Source organism: Leuresthes tenuis, unplaced genomic scaffold (assembly GCF_036924035.1).
Source record: "Leuresthes tenuis unplaced genomic scaffold, fLeuTen1.0.hap1 SCAF_18, whole genome shotgun sequence".
Taxonomy (NCBI): Eukaryota; Metazoa; Chordata; class Actinopteri; order Atheriniformes; family Atherinopsidae; genus Leuresthes; species Leuresthes tenuis.
The window spans coordinates 29,467,396-29,492,682 of NW_027325372.1; the positions used below are offsets into that span (position 1 = coordinate 29,467,396).

A 25,287-nucleotide genomic window follows, 5' to 3' on the forward strand; every position below is an offset into this window, starting at 1 on the left:
CTTCCACTGAAGAACTGTCTGAAAGGGACCTAACCCTTCCCCTCTTCTCTGATACCACTGGGGAATCAGAGGCTCAGATGCCGTCCTCTTCGGCTGTTGACCTTCGGGGAGGTGAGTATCTTCACTAGACTCACCTGTCTGCTCTTCCTCCTCATTTAGCGTAGCTCCACCCTCTGCCTGTGAATTCTCACAGACTTCAACACTGAGTGGTGAGGCCTCTACAGGCCCCTCCCCTTTTTGCTCCTCACTTCCAATCCAAGCTTTTGGCGGGAAGTTTGAATTTATTGGGTCAACCTCTTCACTTTGTTCACCAACTGCCACCTTTGGTCCTTCTCTTTGTTGGCTTGACTGTGGCTTTACCGTCTTTAATTTGTTGGCAAAAGATTTAGGGCAATCTCTGAAGAGGTGATTTAATTCTCCACAGAGATTACATTTCCTGCCATTTGGACACTCTCGAAAAGTTTGCCCAATTTCTCTGCTCTTCCCACATAACACCTTGGTACAAGCCTCAACCAGGTGCCCATGCTCACCACACTTGCGGCAGAACTTGGGCTGCCCCTGGTAGTGGATGTAACCTCGGTTTTCAAGGTGGCCAGAGTGTCGCCCACCCGCTGCACTGAGCACTCTTCAGCCCTTTTAAATGGTATAACTTTGCACTCCCGCACGCTCCAGCAAGCACCATTCAAGCAACAACTTTGCACTCCAGCTTCGAACATCGGCACAGTCGCAACAAGTAAGGCGACTCTACTCAGAGAAGTCACTCTGCACAGTAAGAAGATTTCTTTTTCACAGACAGAAAGGGCTTCACTCGCAAAGGTAAAGCCTGCCAAAAATAGAAACAACTCATTAGTGCTGCTCTCCACAGAAATCTTTAGTAAAAGGCGAAAGACTTGTACGTTATGAAGAGAAACCAGAATTCCTTCACTCAAACTATGTGAAAACTGCTTTGTCCTTAATATTTACCATGTCTAGAAAGATTTAAAAAAAAAAAAACAACGTTGTACTTTGCAGTAAAAGAAAGAGCAAATCTAAAGTTTCAGGAATCCGAGAATAAGCTTACTTTCATGAGTTCTTCACGATTTCGGATTTTGCTATAAAATGAATTCCTTCACTCAAACTAAATTAAAACTGCTAAACCGCTAATCTGTTATATGTAAGGCAGATGTCAAATTCACCGAAATAGGATCAAAGGGTATTCGGCCAATCGAGCTGTAGCAGCTTCGGTAAAAGAGTATAAGTTGAAGAGTTTGTGAATAAAGGTGTGCGCACACATAGTGTGCTGTACGAAAATAGGCAGGGAGCAATGCCGGCTGGGGTATATGTTCTTGTATGTTGTCTGACTGTTTGATTTGAATGTGTTGTGTAAGTGTCCTGTTGAATGTTACATGTTTGGGCTTTGACACGCTTCACTGTGGTTGTTAACTGTGTGGTGTGTCCTGAAATGTTATATGTTTGGGCTGTGTGACATGCTTAATGCTTGTCAGTAGCTACCCACTTATTCATATATAGCAACTGACAACATAAGAAGTCCGGACATACTTTGATAGTAGTTGTAGAAGTATCCTTATTGATAATAGATCACTAATTCATAGTGATAGAACAGTAGATGAACAGGTGCTTGTCTCACGAAAATAAAATGGGTGTATGATTGCTGACGGCAGAGCAATACTGCCAAACTTATGAGTTCTTGTGGCAAACTTGATTCAGTGTCTTGACGTGTATACGCTGTTTCGCTGACTTGATTGTCACAAGAAACAAAGTGTGTTTGATAAGATCCGACCATTTTATTACGGGAGGATCAGTATGTATGGATTCTGATGTGACTGATAAACCCATTCGTATCTTAAGCATAATCTAATACGTGAGACAACGCCCTGGCACACGATAAAAAAAAAAAAGAGAGAGAGCGGTTTTGTGTCCCCACAGTCCATAATGTAGAAAAGAGAGAAAAAAAGCCTTTCTGATTTGGTGTGTGTGCTCATAGTGCAGAGTGTAGAGAAAAGAAAGCCGTTTTGGTGTCACGGGTGTTGTGACTTACACACACACATTTCTAAATTGAGAAAGGAAATTATTTTAGAGGAAGCACTAGAGTTTAGATCCCACATTTGTTGATAGGCATTCATTTATTTCTTCACTTCTGATGAAGTTTCAACAATAAACAACAAACTTTGTATTATGAGAAAGAACCAGACTCATTCTTCAGGAATCCGAAAATAAGCTCTATTTTATGAGTTATGCACGAATTCGGATTCTCCTATAAAACGAATTCATTAACTCAAACCAAGTTAAGACTGCTTTGTCCTTCATATTTATTCATGTCTAATCAAGTTTCAACGATAAACAACGTTGTACTTTGTAGAATGAGAAAGAACTTCTTCAGCAATAAGCATCTCTCGACATATGACGAAATACAGATTTTGCTATAAAATTAATTCCTTCTATCAGCCTGACTTAAAACTGTTTGTCCTCCTTATTTATCCACTTCAAATCAAGTTTCAACAATTAAAAAAAATTTGTAGTTTGAGAAAGAACAACTTAATCTTCAGCCATCAGTATAAAAAGAGGTGCAAATGCCAACCATACATGCCTAAAAGGTGGAGCGGAAGTATTCAGCTGCAAGTAGGTGTGAATGTTCGACCATAATTTGTAAAAAGCGGGTAAGAAAAGGTTCGAATGCCCGACTATATATTAACAAAAGCGGGAGGAGAGGTCTTCGGATGAGAGTGGGTGAGAATTTCCAACCATAATCTATAAAATACGGTGAAAAAAAATATGTGAATGCCTCATAGAACACTAAAAGCGGAAGTGTTCGGCTGCAAGAAGGTGTGAATGTCCGACTATATTTGGTGAAAAGCAGGTGAAGCAAGGTCTGAATGCCCAACCTTACATCATCAAAAGCGAGATCAGAGGTGTTTGGCTGCAAGAAGGCCATAGTTTGCCAAAAGCGGGTAAGGTGCGAATGACCGACTAAATATCAACAAAAGTGGGGGCGGAGGTCTTCGGATGCAAGTGGGTGTGAATATCCCACCATACAAGTATGGTGGAGAGGAAGCTGTGAATGGCCGACCATAGTAAAAGGCGGGTGAGAGAAGGTGTGAATGTCAAGCCATACATAATCAAAACAGGGAGCGGAGGTGTTCTGCTGTAAGAAGGTGTGAATGTCCAACCATAGTTGGTAAAAAGCGGGTAAGAAAAGGTTAAAATACCCGACTGTACACAATCAATAGCGGGAGCGGAGTTGTTCGGCTACTAAAAGGTGTGAAAGTCCGACCATGGTTTGTAAAAAGCGGGTAAGAAAAGGTGCGAATGCCCGACAATGTATGATCAAAAGAGGGAGTGGAGGTTTTCGGCTGCAAGAAGGTCTGAATGTCCAACCATAATTTGTAAAAACCGGGGAAGAAAAGGCTCGAAAGCCCGACTATACACCATCAAAAGTGGGAGCGGAGGTGTTCAGCTGCAAGACGGTCTGAATGTCCATCAATAATTGCTAGAAAACATGAAAGAAAATTTTCGAATATCAAACTGCACATGATCATAAGCGGGAGAGGAGGTGTTCAGCTGCAAGAAGGTGTGAATGTCTACCCATAATTACTGAAAAATGGGTAAGAAAAGGTGCGAATGCCTAACCATACATCATCAAAAGAGGGAGCGGAGGTGTTCCGCTGTAAGACGGTGTGAATGTCCGACCATAGATGGTAAAAAGCGGGTAAGAAAAGGTTAAATTACCCGACTGTACACAATCAAAAGAGGGAGCGGAGTTGTTCAGCTAAGAGAAGGTGTGAAAGTCCGACCTTGGTTTGTAAAAAGCGGGTAAGAAAAGGTTCGTATGCCCGAATATACACCATCAAAAGCGGAAGCGGAGGTGTTCGGCTGCAAGATATTGTGAACGTCCGACCAAAGTTTGTAAAAAGCAGTTAAGAAAAGGTTCGAATATCTAACCAAACATAATCAAAAGCGGGAGCAGAGCTGTTCGACTGGAAGTAGGTGTGAATGTCAGATCATAATTTGCAAAAAGCTGATGAGAAAGGGTGAGAATGCCCGACTATACACCATCAAATGCGGTAGCGGAGTTGTTCGGCTGTGAGTAGGTGTGAATCTCCAACCATAATTGCTGAAAAATGTGTTAGAAAAGGTAAAAATGCCGGTCCATACATAATCAAAGTCGGGAGAGGTGGTGTTCAGCTGCAAGAAGGTCTAAATGTCCATCAATAATTGCTAGAAAACATGAAAGAAAATTTTCGAAAATCAAACCACACATGATCATAAGTGGGAGAGGAGGTGTTCAGCTGCAAGAAGGTGTGAATGTCCACCCATAATACCTGAAAAATGGGTAAAAAAAAGGTGCGAATGCCCAACCATACATCATCAAAAGCAGGAGTGCATGTGTTCGGCTACAAGAAGGTGTGAACGTCCAACCAAAGTTTGTAAAAAGCAGTTAAGAAAAGGTTCGAATATCCAACCATACATAATCAAAAGCGGGAGCAGAGCTGTTCGACTGCAAGTAGGTGTGAATGTCAGATCATAATTTGCAAAAAGCTGATGAGAAAGGGTTAGAATGCCCGACTATACACCATCAAATGCGGTAGCGGAGTTGTTCGGCTGTGAGTAGGTGTGAATCTCCAACCATAATTGCTGAAAAATGTGTTAGAAAAGGTAAAAATGCCGGTCCATACATAATCCAAATCGGGAGAGGTGGTGTTCAGCTGCAAGAAGGTCTAAATGTCCATCAATAATTGCTAGAAAACATGAAAGAAAATTTTCGAAAATCAAACCACACATGATCATAAGTGGGAGAGGAGGTGTTCAGCTGCAAGAAGGTGTGAATGTCCACCCATAATACCTGAAAAATGGGTAAAAAAAAAGGTGCGAATGCCCAACCATACATCATCAAAAGCAGGAGTGCATGTGTTCGGCTACAAGAAGGTGTGAATGTCCGACCATAGATGGTAAAAAGCGGGTAAGAAAAGGTTAGATTACCCGACTGTACACAATCAAAAGAGGGAGCGGAGTTGTTCAGCTAAGAGAAGGTGTGAAAGTCCGACCTTGGTTTGTAAAAAGTGGGTAAGAAAAGGTTCGTATGCCCGAATATACACCATCAAAAGCGGAAGCGGAGGTGTTCGGCTGCAAGATATTGTGAACGTCCGACCAAAGTTTGTAAAAAGCAGTTAAGAAAAGGTTCGAATATCCAACCATACATAATCAAAAGCGGGAGAGGTTGTGTTCGGCTGCAAGTAGGTGTGAATGTCCAGCCATAATTACTCACAAACGGGTAAGAAAAGGTAGTATTGCCAGACCATATATGATTAAAACAGGGAGCGGAGGTGGTTCAGCTGCAAGAAGGTTTGAATGTCCAACTAAAGTTCAAATATATTAAAGAAAGCGGGAGGAGAGGTCTTCGGATGAGAGTGGTTGAAAATTTCCGACCATAATGTATAAAATGCGGTGAAAAAAAGGTGTGATAGAACACTAAAAGGTGGAGCGGAAGTGTTCGGCTGCAAGAAGGTGTGAATGTCCGACTATATTTGGTGAAAAGCAGGTGAAGCAAGGTCTGAATGCCCAACCTTACATCATCAAAAGTGAGATCAGAGGTGTTTGGCTGCAAGAAGGCCATAGTTTGCCAAAAGCGGGTAAGGTGCGAATGTCCGACTAAATATCAACAAAATTTGGGGAAGAGGTCTTCGGATGCAAGTGGGTGTGAATATCCAACCATACAAGTATGGTGGAGAGGAAGCTGTGAATAGCCGACCATAGTTTGGAAAAAGCGGGTAAGAAAAGGTTTGAATACCCGAACATACACCATCAAAAGAGGGAGCGGAGGTGTTCCGCTGTACGAAGGTGTGAATGTCCGACCATAGTTGGTAAAAAGCGGGTAAGAAAATGTTAAAATACCCGACTGTACACAATCAATAGCGGGAGCGGATGTGTTCGGCTACAAGAAGGTGTGAAAGTCCGACCATGGTTTGTAAAAAGCGGGTAAGAAAAGGTGCGAATGTCCGACAATGTATGATCAAAAGAGAGAGCGGAGGTTTTCGGATACAAGAAGGTTTGAATGTCCCACCATAGTTTGTAAAAAGCGGGTAAGAAAAGGTTCGAATTCCCGACAATACACCATCAAAAGCGGGAGCAGAGGTGTTCCGCTGTAAGACGGTGTGAATTTCCGACCATAGTTGGTAAAAAGCGGGTAAGAAAAGGTTAAAATACCCGACTGTACACAATCAATAGCGGGAGCGGAGTTGTTCGGCTACAAGAAGGTGTGAAAGTCCGACCATGGTTTGTAAAAACCGGGAAGAAAAGGCTCGAAAGCCCGACTATACACCATCAAAAAGAAGGTTTGAATGTCCATCAATAATTGCTTTAAAACAAGAAAGTAAATTTTCGAATATCAAACCGTACATGATCATAAGCGGGAGAGGAGGTGTTCCGCTGTAAGACGGTGTGAATGTCCGACCATAGTTGGTAAAAAGCGGGTAAGAAAAGGTTAAAATACCCGACTGTACACAATCAATAGCGGGAGTGGAGTTGTTCGGCTACTAAAAGGTGTGAAAGTCCGACCATGGTTTGTAAAAAGCGGGTAAGAAAAGGTTCGAATGCCCGAACATACACCATCAAAAGAGGTAGCGGAGGTGTTCCGCTGTAAGACGGTGTGAATGTCCGATCATAGTTGGTAAAAAGCGGGTAAGAAAAGGTTAAAATACCCGACTGTACACAATCAAAAGAGGGAGCGGAGTTGTTCAGCTGAGAGAAGGTGTGAAAGTCCGACCATGGTTTGTAAAAAGCGGGTAAGAAAAGGTTCGTATGCCCGAATCTATACTATCAAAACCGGAAGCGTAGGTGTTCGGCTGCAAGAAGGTGTGAACGTCCGACCAAAGTTTGTAAAAAAGCAGTTAAGAAAAGGTTCGAATATCTAACCAAACATAATCAAAAGCGGGAGCAGAGCTGTTCGACTGCAAGTAGGTGTGAATGTCAGAGAATAATTTGCAAAAAGCTGATAAGAAAGGGTGAGAAATCCCGACTATACACCATCAAATGCGGTAGCGGAGTTGTTCGGCTGTGAGTAGGTGTGATTTTCCAACCATAATTGCTGAAAAATGTGTTAGAAAAGGTAAGAATGCCGGTCTATACATCATCAAAAGCGGGAGAGGTGGTGTTCGGCTGCAAGTAGGTGTGAATGTCCATTAATAATTGCTTTAAAACATGAAAGAAAATTTTCGAATATCAAACCTTACATGATCATTAGCGGGAGAGGAGGTGTTCAGCTGCAAGAAGATGTGAATATCCACCCATAATTACTGAAAAATGGGTAGGAAAAGATGCGAATGTCCAACCATAAATCATCAAAAGCAGGAGTGGAATTGTTCAGCTACAAGAAGGTATGAAAGTCCAACCATGGTTTGTAAAAAGCGGGTAAGAGAAGGTTCGAATACCCGAATATATACCATCAAAAGCGGAAGCGGGGGTGTTCGGCTGCAAGAAGGTGTGAACGTCCGACCATAGTTTGTAAAAAGCAGTTAAGAAAAGGTTTGAATATCCAACCGAACATAATCAAAAGCGGGAGCAGAGCTGTTCGACTGCAAGTAGGTGTGAATGTCAGATCATAATTGCTGAAAAATGTGATAGAAAAGACTAGAATGCCGGACAATACATCATCAAAAGCGGGAGAGGTGGTTTTTCGGCTGCAAGTAGGTGTGAATGTCCAGCCATAATTACTCACAAACGGGGGAAGAAAAGGTAGTATTTCCAGACCACACATGATCAAAACAGGGAATGGAGGTGGTTCAGCTGCAAGGTGTGAATGTCTGACTAAAGTTAGTAAAAACCGTGTAAGACAAGGGGCGAATGCCCGACAATGTATGATCAAAAGAGGGAGCGGAGGTTTTCGGCTGCAAGGTCTGAATGTCCAACCATAATTTGTAAAAATCGGGGAAGAAAAGGCTCGAAAGCCCGACTATACACCATCAAAAGCGGGAGCAGAGGTGTTCAGGTGCAAGAAGGTCTGAATGTCCGACCAATAATTACTGAAAAATGGGTAAGAAAAGGTGCGAATGCCAAATCATACATCATCAAAAGCAGGAGCGGATGTGTTCGGCTACAAGAAGGTTTGTATGTCCAACCATAGTAAGTAATAGGTGGGTAAGAAAAGGTTCGTATGCCCGACTATACACCATCAAAAGGGGAAGCGGAGGTGTTCGGCTGCAAGACGGTGTGAACGTCCGACCAAAGTTTGTAAAAAGCATTAAGAAAATGTTCGAATATCCAACCAAACATAATCAAAAGCGGGAGCAGAGCTGTTCGACTGCAAGTAGGTGTGAATATCAGATCATAATTTGCAAAAAGCTGATGAGAAAGGGTGAGAATGCCCGACTATACACTATCAAATGTGGGAGCGGAGGTGGTTCAGCTGCAATAAGGTTTGAATGTCCGACTAAAGTTTGTAAAAAGCGGGTAAGACAAGGTGTGAATGCCCGACAATGTATGATCAAAAGAGGAGCGGAGGTTTTCGGCTGCAAGTAGGTCTGAATGTCCACCCATAATTACTGAAAAATGGGTAAGAAAAGGTGCGAAAGCCCAACCGCACATGATCATAAGTGGATGAGAAGGTGTTCGACTGCAAGTAGGTGTGAATGTAAGATCATAATTTGTAAAAAGCGGGTAAGAAAAGGTAAGAATGCCCAACCATAAATTATCAAAAGCGGCAGCAGAGTTTCGGCTGGTATTTATCAATGTCTAGATAGATTTCAACATAAAACAACGTTGTACTTTGCAGTAAAAGAAAGTGCAAATCAAAAGTTTTAGGAATCCGAGAATAAGCTTATTTTCTGCACGATTTCGGATTTTATGTATAAAATGAATTTCTTCACGCAAACTAAGTTAACACTGCTTTGTCCTTGATATGTACCCATTTCTACATATATTTCAATTATAAACTTCCTCATATTACCCTGAATGAGAAAGAGCCACACTTGTGATTAAGCCATACCTCCCTTTTGAGGAGTTCTGCATGATTTGGGATTTTATCTATAAAATTAATTCCTTCACTCAAACTATGTTAAAACGGCTTTTACCTTCAAATTTATCAATGTCTCGATAGATTTAAACAAAAAAACAACGTTGTACTTTGCAATAAAAGAAAGAGCAAATCAAAAGTTTTAGGAATCCGAGAATAAGCTTATTTTCATGAGTTCTGCACGATTTCGGATTTTATGTATAAAATGAATTCATTCACTCAAACCAAGTTAAAACTGCTTTTTCCTTCATATTTATCAATGTCTAGATCGACTTCAACAAAGAACAACATTGTATTTTGCAGTAGAAGAAAGAGCAAAACTGAAGGATCAGGAATCCGAGAATAAGCTTCTTTTCATACGTTCTGCATGATTTGGGATTTTATGTATAAAATGAATTCCTTCACTCAAACTAAGTTAACACTGCTTTGTCCTTCATATTTATCAATGTCTCGATAGATTTAAACAAAAAAACAACGTTGTACTTTGCAGTAAAAGAAAGAGCCAATCAAAAGTTTTAGGAATCCGAGAATAAGCTTATTTTCATGAGTTCTGCACGATTTCGGATTTTATGTATAAAATGAATTCATTCACTCAAACCAAGTTAAAACTGCCTTTTCCTTCATATTTATCAATGTCTAGATCGACTTCAACAAAGAACAACATTGTATTTTGCAGTAGAAGAAAGAGCAACACTGAAGGATCAGGAATCCGAGTATAAGCCTGCTTTAATGAGTTCACGCAGGCTTATACTCGGATTCCCTTAAACTTTAGATTTGCTCTTTCTTTTACTGCAAAGTACAACGTTGTTTTTTTGTTTAAATATTTCTAGACATGGTAAATATGAAGGACAAATCAGTTTTAACATAGTTTGAGTGAAGTAATGCATTTTATAAGCAAAATCCCAAATCATGCAGAACTCACGAAATGCTTTTTCTCGCTTTTCACTGCTTTTTACAAACTTTGGTCGGACGTTCACACCTTCTTGCATCCGAACACCTCCGCTTCCGCTTTTGATGATGTATATTCGGGCATTCGAACCTTTTTTTACCCGCTTTTTACGAACCATTGTCGGACTTTCACACCTTCTTGCAGCCGAACACCACCTCTCCCGCTTTTGATGATGTATGGTCCAGTATTCTTACCTTTTCTAACACATTTTTCAGCAATTATGGTCGGACATTCACACCTACTCACAGCTGGACACCTCCGCTCCCGCTTTTGATCATACAATGTCGGGACATCGCTCCTTGTCTTACCAGCTTTTTACAAACTTTAGTCGAACATTCACACCTTCTTGCAGCTGAACACCTCCGCTCCCGCTTTTGATGATGTATAGTCGGGCTTTCGAGCCTTTTCTTACCCGGTTTTTACAAATTATGGTTGGACATTCAGACCTTGCAGCCGAACACCTCCGCTCTCTCTTTTGATCATACATTGTTGGATATTCGCACCTTGTCTTACCCGCTTTTTACAAACTATAGTCAGACATTCACACCTTGCAGCTGAACCTCCGCTCCCTGTTTTGATCATGTATGGTCTGGCAATACTACCTTTTCTTCCCCCGTTTGTGAGTAATTATGGCTGGACATTCACACCTACTTGCAGTCGAACTGCTCTGCTCCCGCTTTTGATTATGTTTGGTTGGATATTCGAACCTTTTCTTAACTGCTTTTTACAAACCATGGTCGGACTTTCACACCTTCTTGTAGCCGAACAACTCCGCTCCCGCTATTGATTGTGTACAGTCGGCTTTTTTAACCTTTTCTTACCCGCTTTTTACCAACTATGGTCGGACATTCACACCGTCTTACAGCGGAACACCTCCGCTCCCGCTTTTTATGGTGTATAGTCGGGCATTCGAACCTTTTCTTACCCGCTATTTACAAACTATGGTAGGACATTCAAACCTTCGTGTATCCGAAAACCTCCGCTCTCTCTTTTGATCATACATTGTCGGACATTCGCACCTTTTCTTACCCGCTTTTTACAAACCATGGTCGGACTGTCACACCTTCTTGTAGCCGAACACCTCCGCTCCCTCTTTTGATGGTGTATGTTCGGGCATTCAAACCTTTTCTTACCCGCTTTTTACAAACCATGGTCGGACTGTCACACCTTCTTGTAGCCGAACACCTCCGCTCCCTCTTTTGATGGTGTATGTTCGGGCATTCAAACCTTTTCTTACCCGCTTTTTCCAAACTATGGTCGGCTATTCACAGCTTCCTCTCCACCATACTTGTATGGTGGGATATTCACACCCACTTGCATCCGAAAACCTCCGCCCCAAATTTTGTTGATATTTAGTCGGACATTCGCACCTTACCCGCTTTTGGCAAACTATGGCCTTCTTGCAGCCAAACAACTCTGATCTTGCTTTTGATGATGTAAGGTTGGGCATTCAGACCTTGCTTCACTTGCTTTTCACCAAATATAGTCGGACATTCACACCTTCTTGCAGCCGAACACTTCCGCTCCACCTTTTAGTGTTCTATCACACCTTTTTTTTCACCGCATTTTATACATTATGGTTGGAAATTTTCAACCACTTTCATCCGAAGACCTCTCCTCCCGCTTTTGTTAATATATTTGAACTTTAGTTGGACATTCAAACCTTCTTGCAGCTGAACCACCTCCGCTTCCTGTTTTGATCATATATGGTCTGGCAATACTACCTTTTCTTACCCGTTTGTGAGTAATTATGGCTGGACATTCACACCTACTTGCAGCCGAACACAACCTCTCTCGCTTTTGATGATGTATGGACCAGCATTTTTAATTTTTCTAACACATTTTTCAGCAATTATGGTCGGAGATTCACACCTACTCACAGCCGAACAACTCCGCTCCCGCATTTGATGATGTATAGTCGGGCATTCTCACCCTTTCTCATCAGCTTTTTGCAAATTATGATCTGACATTCACACCTACTTGCAGTCGAACAGCTCTGCTCCCGCTTTTGATTATGTTTGGTTGGATATTCGAACCTTTTCTTAACTTCTTTTTACATAATTTGGTTGGACGTTCACACCTTCTTGTAGCCGAACACTTCCACTCCTGCTTTTGATGATGTATGGTTGGGCATTCACACCTTTTTTTTGCCCATTTTTCAGGAATTATGGGTGGACATTCACACCTTGCAGCTGAACACCTCCTATCCCACCTATGATCATGTGCGGTTTGATTTTCGAAAAGTTTCTTTCATGTTTTCTAGCAATTATTGATGGACATGTAGACCTTCTTGCAGCTGAACACCTCCGCTCTCGCTTTTGATGATGTATAGTCGGGCTTTCGAGCCTTTTCTTACCCACTTTTTACAAACTTTAGTCGAACAGTCACACCTTTTTGCAGCCGAACACCACCTCTACCGCTTTTGATGATGTATGGTCCAGCATTCTTACCTTTTCTAACACATTCTTCAGCAATTATGGTCGGACATTCACACCTACTCAGAGCTGAACACCTCCGCTCCCCCATTTGATGGTCTATAGTCGGGCATTCTACAGCGGAAAAGACTCATTCTTATGTTTGGTTAGATATTCGAACCTTTTCTTAACTGCTTTTTACAAACTTTGGTCGGACGTTCACAATATCTTGCAGCCGAACACCTCCGCTTCCGCTTTTGATGGTGTATATTCGGGCATACAAACCTTTTCTTACCCGCTTTTTACAAACCAAGGTCGGACTTTCACACCTTCTCTTAGCTGAACAACTCCGCTCCCTCTTTTGATTGTGTACAGTCGGGTAATTTAACCTTTTCTTACCCGCTTTTTACCATCTATGGTCGGACATTCACACCGTCTTACAGCGGAACACCTCCGCTCCCTCTTTTGATGATGTATGGTTAGGCATTCGCACCTTTTCTTACCCATTTTTCAGTAATTATGGGTAGACATTCACACCTTCTTGCAGCTGAACACCTCCTCTCCTGCTTATGATCATGTGCAGTTTGATATTCGAAAATTTTCTTTCATGTTTTCTAGCAATTATTGATGGACATTCAGACCGTCTTGAAGCGGAACACCTCCGCTCCCACTTTTGATCATACATTGTCGGGCATTCGCACCTTTTCGAGCCTTTTCTTCCCCGGTTTTTACAAATTATGGTTGGACATTCAGACCTTCTTGCAGCCGAAAATCTCCACTCCCTCTTTTGATCATACATTGTCGGGCATTCGCACCTTTTCTTACCCGCTTTTTACAAACCATGGTCGGACTTTCACACCTTCTTGTAGCCGAACAACTCCGCTCCCGCTATTGATTGTGTACAGTCGGGTATTTTAACCTTTTCTTACCCGCTTTTTACCAACTATTGTTGGACATTCAAACCTTCTTGTAGCCGAACACATCCACTCCTGCTTTTGATGATGGGTATTCAAACCTACTTGTTGACCGCTTTTCATTAATTATGGGTGGACATACACACCTTGTCGCAGCCAAACACCTCCGCTCCCTGTTTTGATCATGTATGATTGGACATTCGCACCTTTTCTCACCCGCTTTTTACTATGGTCGGCCATTCACAGCTTCCTCTCCACCATACTTGTATGGTGGGATATTCACACCCACTTGCATCCGAAGACCTCCGCCCCCACTTTTGTTGATATTTAGTCGGTCATTCGCAGCTTACCCGCTTTTGGCAAACTATGGCCTTCTTGCAGCCAAACACCTCTGATCTCGTTTTTGATGATGTAAGGTTGGGCATTCAGACCTTGCTTCACCTGCTTTTCACCAAATATAGTCGAACAGTCACACCTTCTTGCAGCCGAACACTTCTGCTCCACCTTTTAGTGTTCTATGGGGTATTCACACCTTTTTTTTCACCGCATTTTATTGATTATGGTTGGAAATTCTCACCCACTCTTATCCGAAGACTTCTCCTCCTGCTTTTGTTAATATATAGTCGGGCATTCAACCTTTTCTTACCTGCTTTTTACAAATTATGGTCGAACATTCACACCTACTTGCAGCCGAACACCTCCGCTCCCGCTTTTGATGGTGTATAGTCGGGCTTTCGAGCCTTTTCTTCCCCGGTTTTTACAAATTATGGTTGTACATTCAGACCTTGCAGCCGAAAACCTCCACTCCCTCATTTGATCATACATTGTCAGGCATTCGCACCTTGTCTTACCCGCTTTTTATAAACTTTAGTCAGACATTCACACCTTGCAGCTGAACCACCTCCGCTCCCTGTTTTGATAATGTATGGTCTGGCAATACTACCTTTTCTTACCGGTTTGTGAGTAATTATGGCTGGACATTCACACCTACTTGCAGCCGAACACCACTTTTCCCGCTTTTGATGATGTATGGTCCGGCATTCTAGTCTTTTCTAACACATTTTTCAGCAATTATGGTTTGACATTCACACCTACTCACAGCCGAACACTTCCGCTCCCGCATTTCATTGTGTATAGTCGGGCATTCTCACCCTTTCTCATCAGCTTTTTGCAAATTATGATCTGACATTCACACCTACTTGCAGTCGAACAGCTCTGCTCCCGCTTTTGATTATGTTTGGTTGGATATTCGAAACTTTTCTTCAATGCTTTTTACAAACTTTGGTCGGACCTTCACACCTTCTTGCAGCCGAACACCTCCGCTTCCGCTTTTGATGGTATATATTCGGGCATTCGAACCTTTTCTTACCCGCTTTTTACAAACCATGGTCGGACTTTCACACCTTCTTGTAGCCGAACAACTCCGCTCCCGCTATTGATTGTGTACAGTCGGGTATTTTAACCTTTTCTTACCCGCTTTTTACCAACTATTGTTGGACATTCACACCGTCTTACAGCGGAACACCTCCGCTCCCGCTTTTGATGATGTATAGTCGGGCTTTCGAGCCTTTTCTTCCCCGGTTTTTACAAAATTATTGTTGGACATTCAGACCTTCTTGCAGCCGAAAACCTCCGCTCCCTCTTTTGATCATACATTGTCGGGCATTCGCACCTTCTCTTACCCGCTTTTTACAAACCAGGGTCGGACTTTCACACCTTTTAGTAGCCGAACAACTCCGCTCCCGCTATTGATTGTGTACAGTCGGGTATTTTCACCTTTTCTTACCCGCTTTTTACCAACTATGGTCAGACATTCACACCTTCTTACAGTGGAACACCTCCGCTCCCTCTTTTGATGGTGTATGTTCGGGCATTCGAACCTTTTCTTACCCGCTTTTTACAAACTATGGTCGGACATTAAAACCTTCTTGTAGCCGAACACATCCACTCCTGCTTTTGATGATGTATGGTTGGGCATTCGTACCTTTTCTTACCCATTTTGCAGTAATTATGGGTGGACATTCACACCTTTTTGCATTTTAACACCTCCTCTCCCACTTATGATCATGTGCGGTTTGATATTCGAAAATTCTCTTCCATGTTTTCTAGCAATTATTGATGGACATTCAGACCTTATTGCAGCTGAACACCTCCGCTCCAGCTGTTGATGGTGTATAGTCGGGCTTTCGAGCCTTTTCTTCCCCGATTTTTACAAATTATGGATGGACATTCAGACCTTCTTTCAGCCGAAAACCTCCGCTCCCTCTTTTGATCATACATTGTCGGGCATTCGCACCTTTTCTTACCCACTTTTTACAATTCATGGTCGGACTTTCACACCTTTTAGTAGCGGAGCAACTCTGCTCCCGCTATTGATTGTGTACAATAGGGTATTTTAACCTTTTCTTACCTGCTTTTTGCCAATTATGGTTGGACATTCACACCTTCTTACAGCGGAACACCTCCGCTCCCTCCTTTGATGGTGTATGTTCAGGCATTCGAACCTTTTCTTACCCGCTTTTTACAAACTATGGTCAGACATTCAAACCTTCTTGTAGCCGAACACATCCACTCCTGCTTTTGATGATGGGTATTCAAACCTATTTGTTGCCCGCTTTTCATTAATTATGGGTGGACATACACACCTTGTCGCAGCCAAACACCTCCGCTCCCTGTTAGGATCATGTATGGTTGGGCATTCGTACCTTTTCTTACCCATTTTGCAGTAATTATGGGTGGACATTCACACCTTTTTGCATTTTAACACCTCCTCTCCCACTTATGATCATGTGCGGTTTGATATTCGAAAATTCTCTTCCATGTTTTCTAGCAATTATTGATGGACATTCAGACCTTATTGCAGCTGAACACCTCCGCTCCAGCTGTTGATGGTGTATAGTCGGGCTTTCGAGCCTTTTCTTCCCCGATTTTTACAAATTATGGATGGACATTCAGACCTTCTTTCAGCCGAAAACCTCCGCTCCCTCTTTTGATCATACATTGTCGGGCATTCGCACCTTTTCTTACCCACTTTTTACAATTCATGGTCGGACTTTCACACCTTTTAGTAGCGGAGCAACTCTGCTCCCGCTATTGATTGTGTACAATAGGGTATTTTAACCTTTTCTTACCTGCTTTTTGCCAATTATGGTTGGACATTCACACCTTCTTACAGCGGAACACCTCCACTCCCTCCTTTGATGGTGTATGTTCGGGCATTCGAACCTTTTCTTACCCGCTTTTTACAAACTATGGTCAGACATTCAAACCTTCTTGTAGCCGAACACATCCACTCCTGCTTTTGATGATGGGTATTCAAACCTATTTGTTGCCCGCTTTTCATTAATTATGGGTGGACATACACACCTTGTCGCAGCCAAACACCTCTGCTCCCTGTTAGGATCATGTATGGTTGGGCATTCGTACCTTTTCTTACCCATTTTGCAGTAATTATGGGTGGACATTCACACCTTCTTGCATTTGAACACCTCCTCTCCCGCTTATGATCATGTGCGGTTTGATATTCGAAAATTCTCTTCCATGTTTTCTAGCAATTATTGATGGACATTCAGACCTTCTTGCAGCTGAACACCTCCGCTCCAGCTGTTGATGGTGTATAGTCGGGCTTTCGAGCCTTTTCTTCCCAGATTTTTACAAAATATGGATGGACATTCAGACCTTGTTTCAGCCGAAAACCTCCGCTCCCTCTTTTGATCATACATTGTCGGGCATTCGCACCTTTTCTTACCCGCTTTTTACAAACCATGGTCGGACTTTCACACCTTTTAGTAGCGGAACAACTCTGCTCCCGCTATTGATTGTGTACAATCGGGTATTTTAACCTTTTCTTACCTGCTTTTTGCAAACTATGGTCGGACATTCACACCTTCTTACAGCGGAACACCTCCGCTCCCTCCTTTGATGGTGTATGTTCGGGCATTCGAACCTTTTCTTACCCGCTTTTTACAAACTATGGTCAGACATTCAAACCTTCTTGTAGCCGAACACATCCACTCCTGCTTTTGATGATGGGTATTCAAACCTATTTGTTGCCCGCTTTTCATTAATTATGGGTGGACATACACACCTTGTCGCAGCCAAACACCTCCGCTCCCTGTTAGGATCATGTATGGTTGGGCATTCGTACCTTTTCTTACCCATTTTGCAGTAATTATGGGTGGACATTCACACCTTTTTGCATTTTAACACCTCCTCTCCCACTTATGATCATGTGCGGTTTGATATTCGAAAATTCTCTTCCATGTTTTCTAGCAATTATTGATGGACATTCAGACCTTATTGCAGCTGAACACCTCCGCTCCAGCTGTTGATGGTGTATAGTCGGGCTTTCGAGCCTTTTCTTCCCCGATTTTTACAAATTATGGATGGACATTCAGACCTTCTTTCAGCCGAAAACCTCCGCTCCCTCTTTTGATCATACATTGTCGGGCATTCGCACCTTTTCTTACCCACTTTTTACAATTCATGGTCGGACTTTCACACCTTTTAGTAGCGGAGCAACTCTGCTCCCGCTATTGATTGTGTACAATAGGGTATTTTAACCTTTTCTTACCTGCTTTTTGCCAATTATGGTTGGACATTCACACCTTCTTACAGCGGAACACCTCCACTCCCTCCTTTGATGGTGTATGTTCGGGCATTCGAACCTTTTCTTACCCGCTTTTTACAAACTATGGTCAGACATTCAAACCTTCTTGTAGCCGAACACATCCACTCCTGCTTTTGATGATGGGTATTCAAACCTATTTGTTGCCCGCTTTTCATTAATTATGGGTGGACATACACACCTTGTCGCAGCCAAACACCTCCGCTCCCTGTTAGGATCATGTATGGTTGGGCATTCGTACCTTTTCTTACCCATTTTGCAGTAATTATGGGTGGACATTCACACCTTCTTGCATTTGAACACCTCCTCTCCCGCTTATGATCATGTGCGGTTTGATATTCGAAAATTCTCTTCCATGTTTTCTAGCAATTATTGATGGACATTCAGACCTTCTTGCAGCTGAACACCTCCGCTCCAGCTGTTGATGGTGTATAGTCGGGCTTTCGAGCCTTTTCTTCCCAGATTTTTACAAAATATGGATGGACATTCAGACCTTGTTTCAGCCGAAAACCTCCGCTCCCTCTTTTGATCATACATTGTCGGGCATTCGCACCTTTTCTTACCCGCTTTTTACAAACCATGGTCGGACTTTCACACCTTTTAGTAGCGGAACAACTCTGCTCCCGCTATTGATTGTGTACAATCGGGTATTTTAACCTTTTCTTACCTGCTTTTTGCAAACTATGGTCGGACATTCACACCTTCTTACAGCGGAACACCTCCGCTCCCTCCTTTGATGGTGTATGTTCGGGCATTCGAACCTTTTCTTACCCGCTTTTTACAAACTATGGTCAGACATTCACACCTTCTTGCAGCCGAACACTTCCTTTCTACCTTTTAGTGTTCTATGGGGTATTCACACCTTTTTTTTCACCGCATTTTATAGATTATGGTTGTAAATTCTCACCCACTCTTATCCGAAGACCTCTCCTCCTGCTTTGGTTAATATATAGTCGGGCATTCGAACCTTTTCTTACCCGCTTTTTACAAATTATGGTCGAACATTCACACCTACTTGCAGCCGAACACCTCCGCTCCCGCTTTTGATGGTGTATAGTCGGGCTTTCGAGCCTTTTCTTCCCCGGTTTTTACAAATTATGGTTGGACATTCAGACCTTGCAGCCGAAAACCTCCGCTCCCTCTTTTGATCATACATTGTCAGGCATTCGCACCTACTTGCAGCCGAATACTTCCGCTCCACCTTTTAGTGATGTATGGTTGGCATTTGCACCTTTTCTTACCCTTTCTTACCCTACTGATTGCTTAAGATTAAGTTGTTTTTTCTCAAACTACAACATTTTTTTAATTGCTGAAACTTGATTTGAAGTGGATAAATAAGGAGGACAAACAGTTTTAAGTCAGGCTGATAGAAGGAATTAATTTTATAGCAAAATCTGTATTTCGTCATATGTCGAGAGATGCTTATTGCTGAAGAAGTTCTTTCTCATTCTACAAAGTACAACGTTGTTTATCGTTGAAACTTGATTAGACATGAATAAATATGAAGGACAAAGCAGTCTTAACTTGGTTAGAGTTAAGGAATTCGTTTTATAGGAGAATCCGAATTCGTGCATAACTCGTAAAATAGAGCTTATTTTCGGATTCCTGAAGAATGAGTCTGGTTCTTTCTCATAATACAAAGTTTGTTGTTTATTGTTGAAACTTCATCAGAAGTGAAGAAATAAATGAATGCCTATCAACAAATGTGGGATCTAAACTCTACTGCTTCCTCTAAAATAATTTCTTTTCTCAATTCAGAAATGTGTGTTTGTAAGTCACAACACCCGTGACACCAAAACGGCTTTCTTTTCTCTCTTTTCTCTACACTCTGCACTATGAGCACACACACCAAATCAGAAAGGCTTTTTTCTCTCTTTTCTACATTATGGACTGTGGGGACACAAAACCGCTCTCTCTTTTTTTTTTTTGATTGTGTGCCAGGGCGTTGTCTCACGTATTAGATTATGCTTACGATACGAATGGGTTTATCAGTCACATCAGAATCCATAAATACTGATCCTCCCGTAATAAAATGGTCGGATCTTATCAAACACACTTTGTTTCTTGTGACAATCAAGTCAGCGAAACAGCGTATACACGTCAAGACACTGAATCAAGTTTGCCACAAGAACTCATAAGTTTGGCAGTATTGCTCTGCCGTCAGCAATCATACACCCATTTTATTTTCGTGAGACATGTGCAGGCACCTGTTCATCTACTGTTCTATCACTATGAATTAGTTTATCTATTATCAATAAGGATACTTCTACAACTACTATCAAAGTTTGTCCAGACTTCTTATGTTGTCAGTTGCTATATATGAATAAGTGGGTAGCTACTGACAAGCATTAAGCATGTCACACAGCCCAAACATATAACATTTCAGGACACACCACACAGTTAACAACCACAGTGAAGTGTCAAAGCCCAAACATGTAACATTCAACAGGACACTTACACAACACATTCAAATCAAACAGTCAGACAACATACAAGAACATATACCCCAGCCGGCATTGCTCCCTGCCTATTTTCCTACAGCTCACTATGTCTGCGCACACCTTTATTCACAAACTCTTCAACTTATACTCTTTTACCAAAGCTGCTACAGCTCGATTGGCCGAATACCCTTAGATCCTATTTCGGTGAATTTGACATCTGCCTTACATGTAACAGATTAGCGGTTTAGCAGTTTTAATTTAGTTTGAGTGAAGGAATTCATTTTATAGATAAAATCCCAAGAGTCTGCTGAGAAAAGAGAGTGAATGCGAAGTAGACTTTAACACGGCTCTGGGAGCGAGCCGAGTGTGGGCTAACCGGGAGAATTGCTTGAAAGAAACGCGACACCGAATGAGCGGTCAGAACAAAGCCTCAATACGGTGTTCCCGTGGTGTTTTTGTTGCTGCCTTGTCGATTGCACAGGGGCAAGCGTTTCAACCAAGCAACGCTCACCATGGGGAAGGTGGCTATGGCAACTAGCCTGATGCCCTGCTCCCGCAGTGACGGATAATCGTACTCTGGTTTCTCTTCATAACATACAAGTCTTTCGCCTTTTACTAAAGACTTTCGTGGAGAGCAGCACTAATGAGTTGTTTCTATTTTTGGCAGGCTTTACCTTTGCGGGTGAAGCCCTTTCTGTCTGTGCAAAAGAAATCTTGTTACTGTGCAGAGTGACTTCTCTGAGTAGAGTCGCCTTACTTGTTGCGATTGTGCCGATGTTCGAAGCTGGAGTGCAAAGTTGTTGCTTGAATGGTGCTTGCTGGAGCATGCGGGAGTGCAAAGTTATACCATTTAAAAGGGCTGAAGAGTGCTCAGTGCAGCGGGTGGGCGGAGGTGCAACGTGACACTCTGGCCACCTATGGCCATAAAAAGAACACTGCTACAAGTGCGCATTTTGCCAGCAAGGGCCCTCGGACCTGAAACAGTGGACAGTTATCGCTTCTCTGCCTTTTGGCTAAGATCAAGTGTAGTATCTGTTCTTATCAGTTTAATATGTCCTCTATACGAGGACTACATATTAAATGGATTTTTAAGAATAGGAGTTGAAAAAGAAGCTTGCTCCGTTCACTCCAAGCATCGACCCAGTACTGCAGTGTCGCTGGGAACGGTGCGCTCTTCTCTGCTCTTGTGAAAAAGCAAACAGCGGTGCAGGATGGAAGTTTCAGGGAGCCCAAGATGAAACTTTCTTTTAATCTGCTGAGAAAAGAGAGTGAATGCGAAGTAGACTTTAACACAGCTCTGGGAGCGAGCCGAGTGTGGGCTAACCGGGAGAATTGCTTGAAAGAAACGCGACACCGAATGAGTGGTCAGAACAAAGCCTCAACACGGTGTTCCCGTGGTGTTTGTGGCTGCCTTGTCTTTTGCACAGAGTAAAAGACAAGGCAGCCATCGAATAGGGCCCGACTGTTCCTACTTGGTCAGCCGAGGAGCAAGGGGGGGGAGCAAGCGTCTCAACCAAGCAAATCTCACCAAGTAGGAACAATCGGGCCCTATTCGATGGCTGCAACACCTGAAAGAGATATTGATGCGAGACCCGATCAAAAGCTTTTTCAAAGTCTAAATTTAAGATGACAAGCCGGGTGTTTCTGTCTCTAGCGTAATCAATGATGTCTCGAATCAGTACGAGGCTGTCGGTGAGTTGTCTCTCTGAGATGGCACAAGCCTGGTCTGGGTGAATTACCTCCTCTAAAACAGAGGACATCCGTGTCGTTAAAACCTTGCTAAAAAGTTTACAGTCAAAGTTTAAAAGTGTGATGGGCCTCCAATTCTTTAGGTCAGTCTTATCATTTTTATCAGAAGTGAAGAAATAAATGAATGCCTATCAACAAATGTGGGATCTAAACTCTAGTGCTTCCTCTAAAATAATTTCCTTTCTCAATTTAGAAATGTGTTAGAAAAGGTAAAAATGCCGGTCCATACATAATCAAAATCGGGAGAGATGGTGTTCAGCTGCAAGAAGGTCTAAATGTCCATCAATTAGTGCTAGAAAACATGAAAGAAAATTTTCGAAAATCAAACCACACATGATCATAAGTGGGAGAGGAGGTGTTCAGCTGCAAGAAGGTGTGAACGTCCACCCATAATACCTGAAAAATGGGTAAAAAAAAGGTGCGAATGCCCAACCATACATCATCAAAAGCAGGAGTGCATGTGTTCGGCTACAAGAAGGTGTGAACGTCCAACCAAAGTTTGTAAAAAGCAATTAAAAAAAGGTTCGAATATCCAACCATACATAATCAAAAGCGGAAGCAGAGCTGTTCGACTGCAAGTAGGTGTGAATGTCAGATCATAATTTGCAAAAAGCTGATGAGAATAGGGTGAGAATGCCCGACTATACACCATCAAATGCGGTAGCGGAGTTGTTTGGCTGTGAGTAGGTGTGAATCTCCAACCATAATTGCTGAAAAATGTGTTAGAAAAGGTAAAAATGCCGGTCCATACATAATCAAAATCGGGAGAGGTGGTGTTCAGCTGCAAGAAGGTCTAAATGTCCATCAATAATTGCTAGAAAACATGAAAGAAAATTTTCGAAAATCAAACCACACATGATCATAAGTGGGAGAGGAGGTGTTCAGCTGCAAGAAGGTGTGAATGTCCACCCATAATACCTGAAAAATGGGTAAAAAAAAGGTGCGAATGCCCAACCATACATCATCAAAAGCAGGAGTGCATGTGTTCGGCTACAAGAAGGTGTGAACGTCCAACCAAAGTTTGTAAAAAGCAGTTAAGAAAAGGTTCGAATATCCAACCATACATAATCAAAAGCGGGAGCAGAGCTGTTCGACTGCAAGTAGGTGTGAATGTCAGATCATAATTTGCAAAAAGCTGATGATAAAGGGTGAGAATGCCCGACTATACACCATCAAATGCGGGAGCGGAGTTGTTCGGCTGTGAGTAGGTGTGAATCTCCGACCATAATTGCTGAAAAATGTGTTAGAAAAGGTAAGAATGCCGGTCCATACATCATCAAAAGCGAGAGAGGTTGTGTTCGGCTGCAAGTAGGTGTGAATGTCCAGCCATAATTACTCACAAACGGGTAAGAAAAGGTAGTATTGCCAGACCATATATGATCAAAACAGGGAGCGGAGGTGTTCAGCTGCAAGAAGGTTTGAATGTCCGACTAAAGTTCAAATATATTAACAAAAGCGGGAGGAGAGGTCTTCGGATGAGAGTGGTTGAAAATTTCCAACCATAATGTATAAAATGCGGTGAAAAAAAGGTGTGATAGAACACTAAAAGGTGGAGCGGAAGTGTTCGGCTGCAAGAAGGTGTGAATGTCCGACTATATTTGGTGAAAAGCAGGTGAAGCAAGGTCTGAATGCCCAACCTTACATCATCAAAAGCGAGATCAGAGGTGTTTGGCTGCAAGAAGGCCATAGTTTGCCAAAAGCGGGTAAGGTGCGAATGTCCGACTAAATATCAACAAAATTTGGGGCGGAGGTCTTCGGATGCAAGTGGGTGTGAATGTCCCACTATATTTGGTGAAAAGCAGGTGTAGCAAGGTCTGAATGCCCAACCTTACATAATCAAAAGCGAGATCAGAGGTGTTTGGCTGCAAGAAGGCCATAGTTTGCCAAAAGCGGGTAAGGTGCGAATGACCGACTAATTATCAACAAAAGTGGGGGCGGAGGTCTTCGGATGCAAGTGGGTGTGAATATCCCACCATACAAGTATGGTGGAGAGGAAGCTGTGAATGGCCGACCATAGTAAAAGGCGGGTGAGAGAAGGTGCGAATGTCAAACCATACATAATCAAAACAGGGAGCGGAGGTGTTCTGCTGTAAGAAGGTGTGAATGTCCAACCATAGTTGGTAAAAAGCGGGTAAGAAAAGGTTAAAATACCCGACTGTACACAATCAATAGCGGGAGCGGAGTTGTTCGGCTACTAAAAGGTGTGAAAGTCCGACCATGGTTTGTAAAAAGCGGGTAAGAAAAGGTGCGAATGCCCGACAATGTATGATCAAAAGAGGGAGTGGAGGTTTTCGGCTGCAAGAAGGTCTTAATGTCCAACCATAATTTGTAAAAACCGGGGAAGAAAAGGCTCGAAAGCCAGACTATACACCATCAAAAGTGGGAGCGGAGGTGTTCAGCTGCAAGACGGTCTGAATGTCCATCAATAATTGCTAGAAAACATGAAAGAAAATTTTCGAATATCAAACTGCACATGATCATAAGCGGGAGAGGAGGTGTTCAGCTGCAAGAAGGTGTGAATGTCTACCCATAATTACTGAAAAATGGGTAAGAAAAGGTGCGAATGCCTAACCATACATCATCAAAAAAGGGAGCGGAGGTGTTCCGCTGTAAGACGGTGTGAATGTCCGACCATAGATGGTAAAAAGCGGGTAAGAAAAGGTTAAATTACCCGACTGTACACAATCAAAAGAGGGAGCGGAGTTGTTCAGCTAAGAGAAGGTGTGAAAGTCCGACCTTGGTTTGTAAAAAGCGGGTAAGAAAAGGTTCGTATGCCCGAATATACACCATCAAAAGCGGTAGCGGAGGTGTTCGGCTGCAAGATATTGTGAACGTCCGACCAAAGTTTGTAAAAAGCAGTTAAGAAAAGGTTCGAATATCTAACCAAACATAATCAAAAGCGGGAGCAGAGCTGTTCGACTGGAAGTAGGTGTGAATGTCAGATCATAATTTGCAAAAAGCTGATGAGAAAGGGTGAGAATGCCCGACTATACACCATCAAATGCGGTAGCGGAGTTGTTCGGCTGTGAGTAGGTGTGAATCTCCAACCATAATTGCTGAAAAATGTGTTAGAAAAGGTAAAAATGCCGGTCCATACATAATCAAAATCGGGAGAGGTGGTGTTCAGCTGCAAGAAGGTCTAAATGTCCATCAATAATTGCTAGAAAACATGAAAGAAAATTTTCGAAA

The 25,287-nt window shown here is 42.5% G+C and overlaps 3 non-coding genes across 3 annotated transcripts; 2 read left to right on the top strand and 1 right to left on the bottom strand.

Moving 5' to 3' along the window:
- Positions 1-804: 804 nt before the first annotated feature.
- Positions 805-919, bottom strand: LOC140275801 (U5 spliceosomal RNA). The gene has a single exon (XR_011908515.1). It is a non-coding gene; the product is annotated as a U5 spliceosomal RNA (small nuclear RNA).
- A 20,001-nt stretch (positions 920-20,920) lies between these two features.
- LOC140275756 (U5 spliceosomal RNA) lies at positions 20,921-21,034 on the top strand. Its single transcript, XR_011908474.1, has one exon. It is a non-coding gene; the product is annotated as a U5 spliceosomal RNA (small nuclear RNA).
- A 308-nt stretch (positions 21,035-21,342) lies between these two features.
- LOC140276057 (U2 spliceosomal RNA) lies at positions 21,343-21,526 on the top strand. The gene has a single exon (XR_011908746.1). It is a non-coding gene; the product is annotated as a U2 spliceosomal RNA (small nuclear RNA).
- The last annotated feature ends 3,761 nt before the right edge of the window (positions 21,527-25,287 follow it).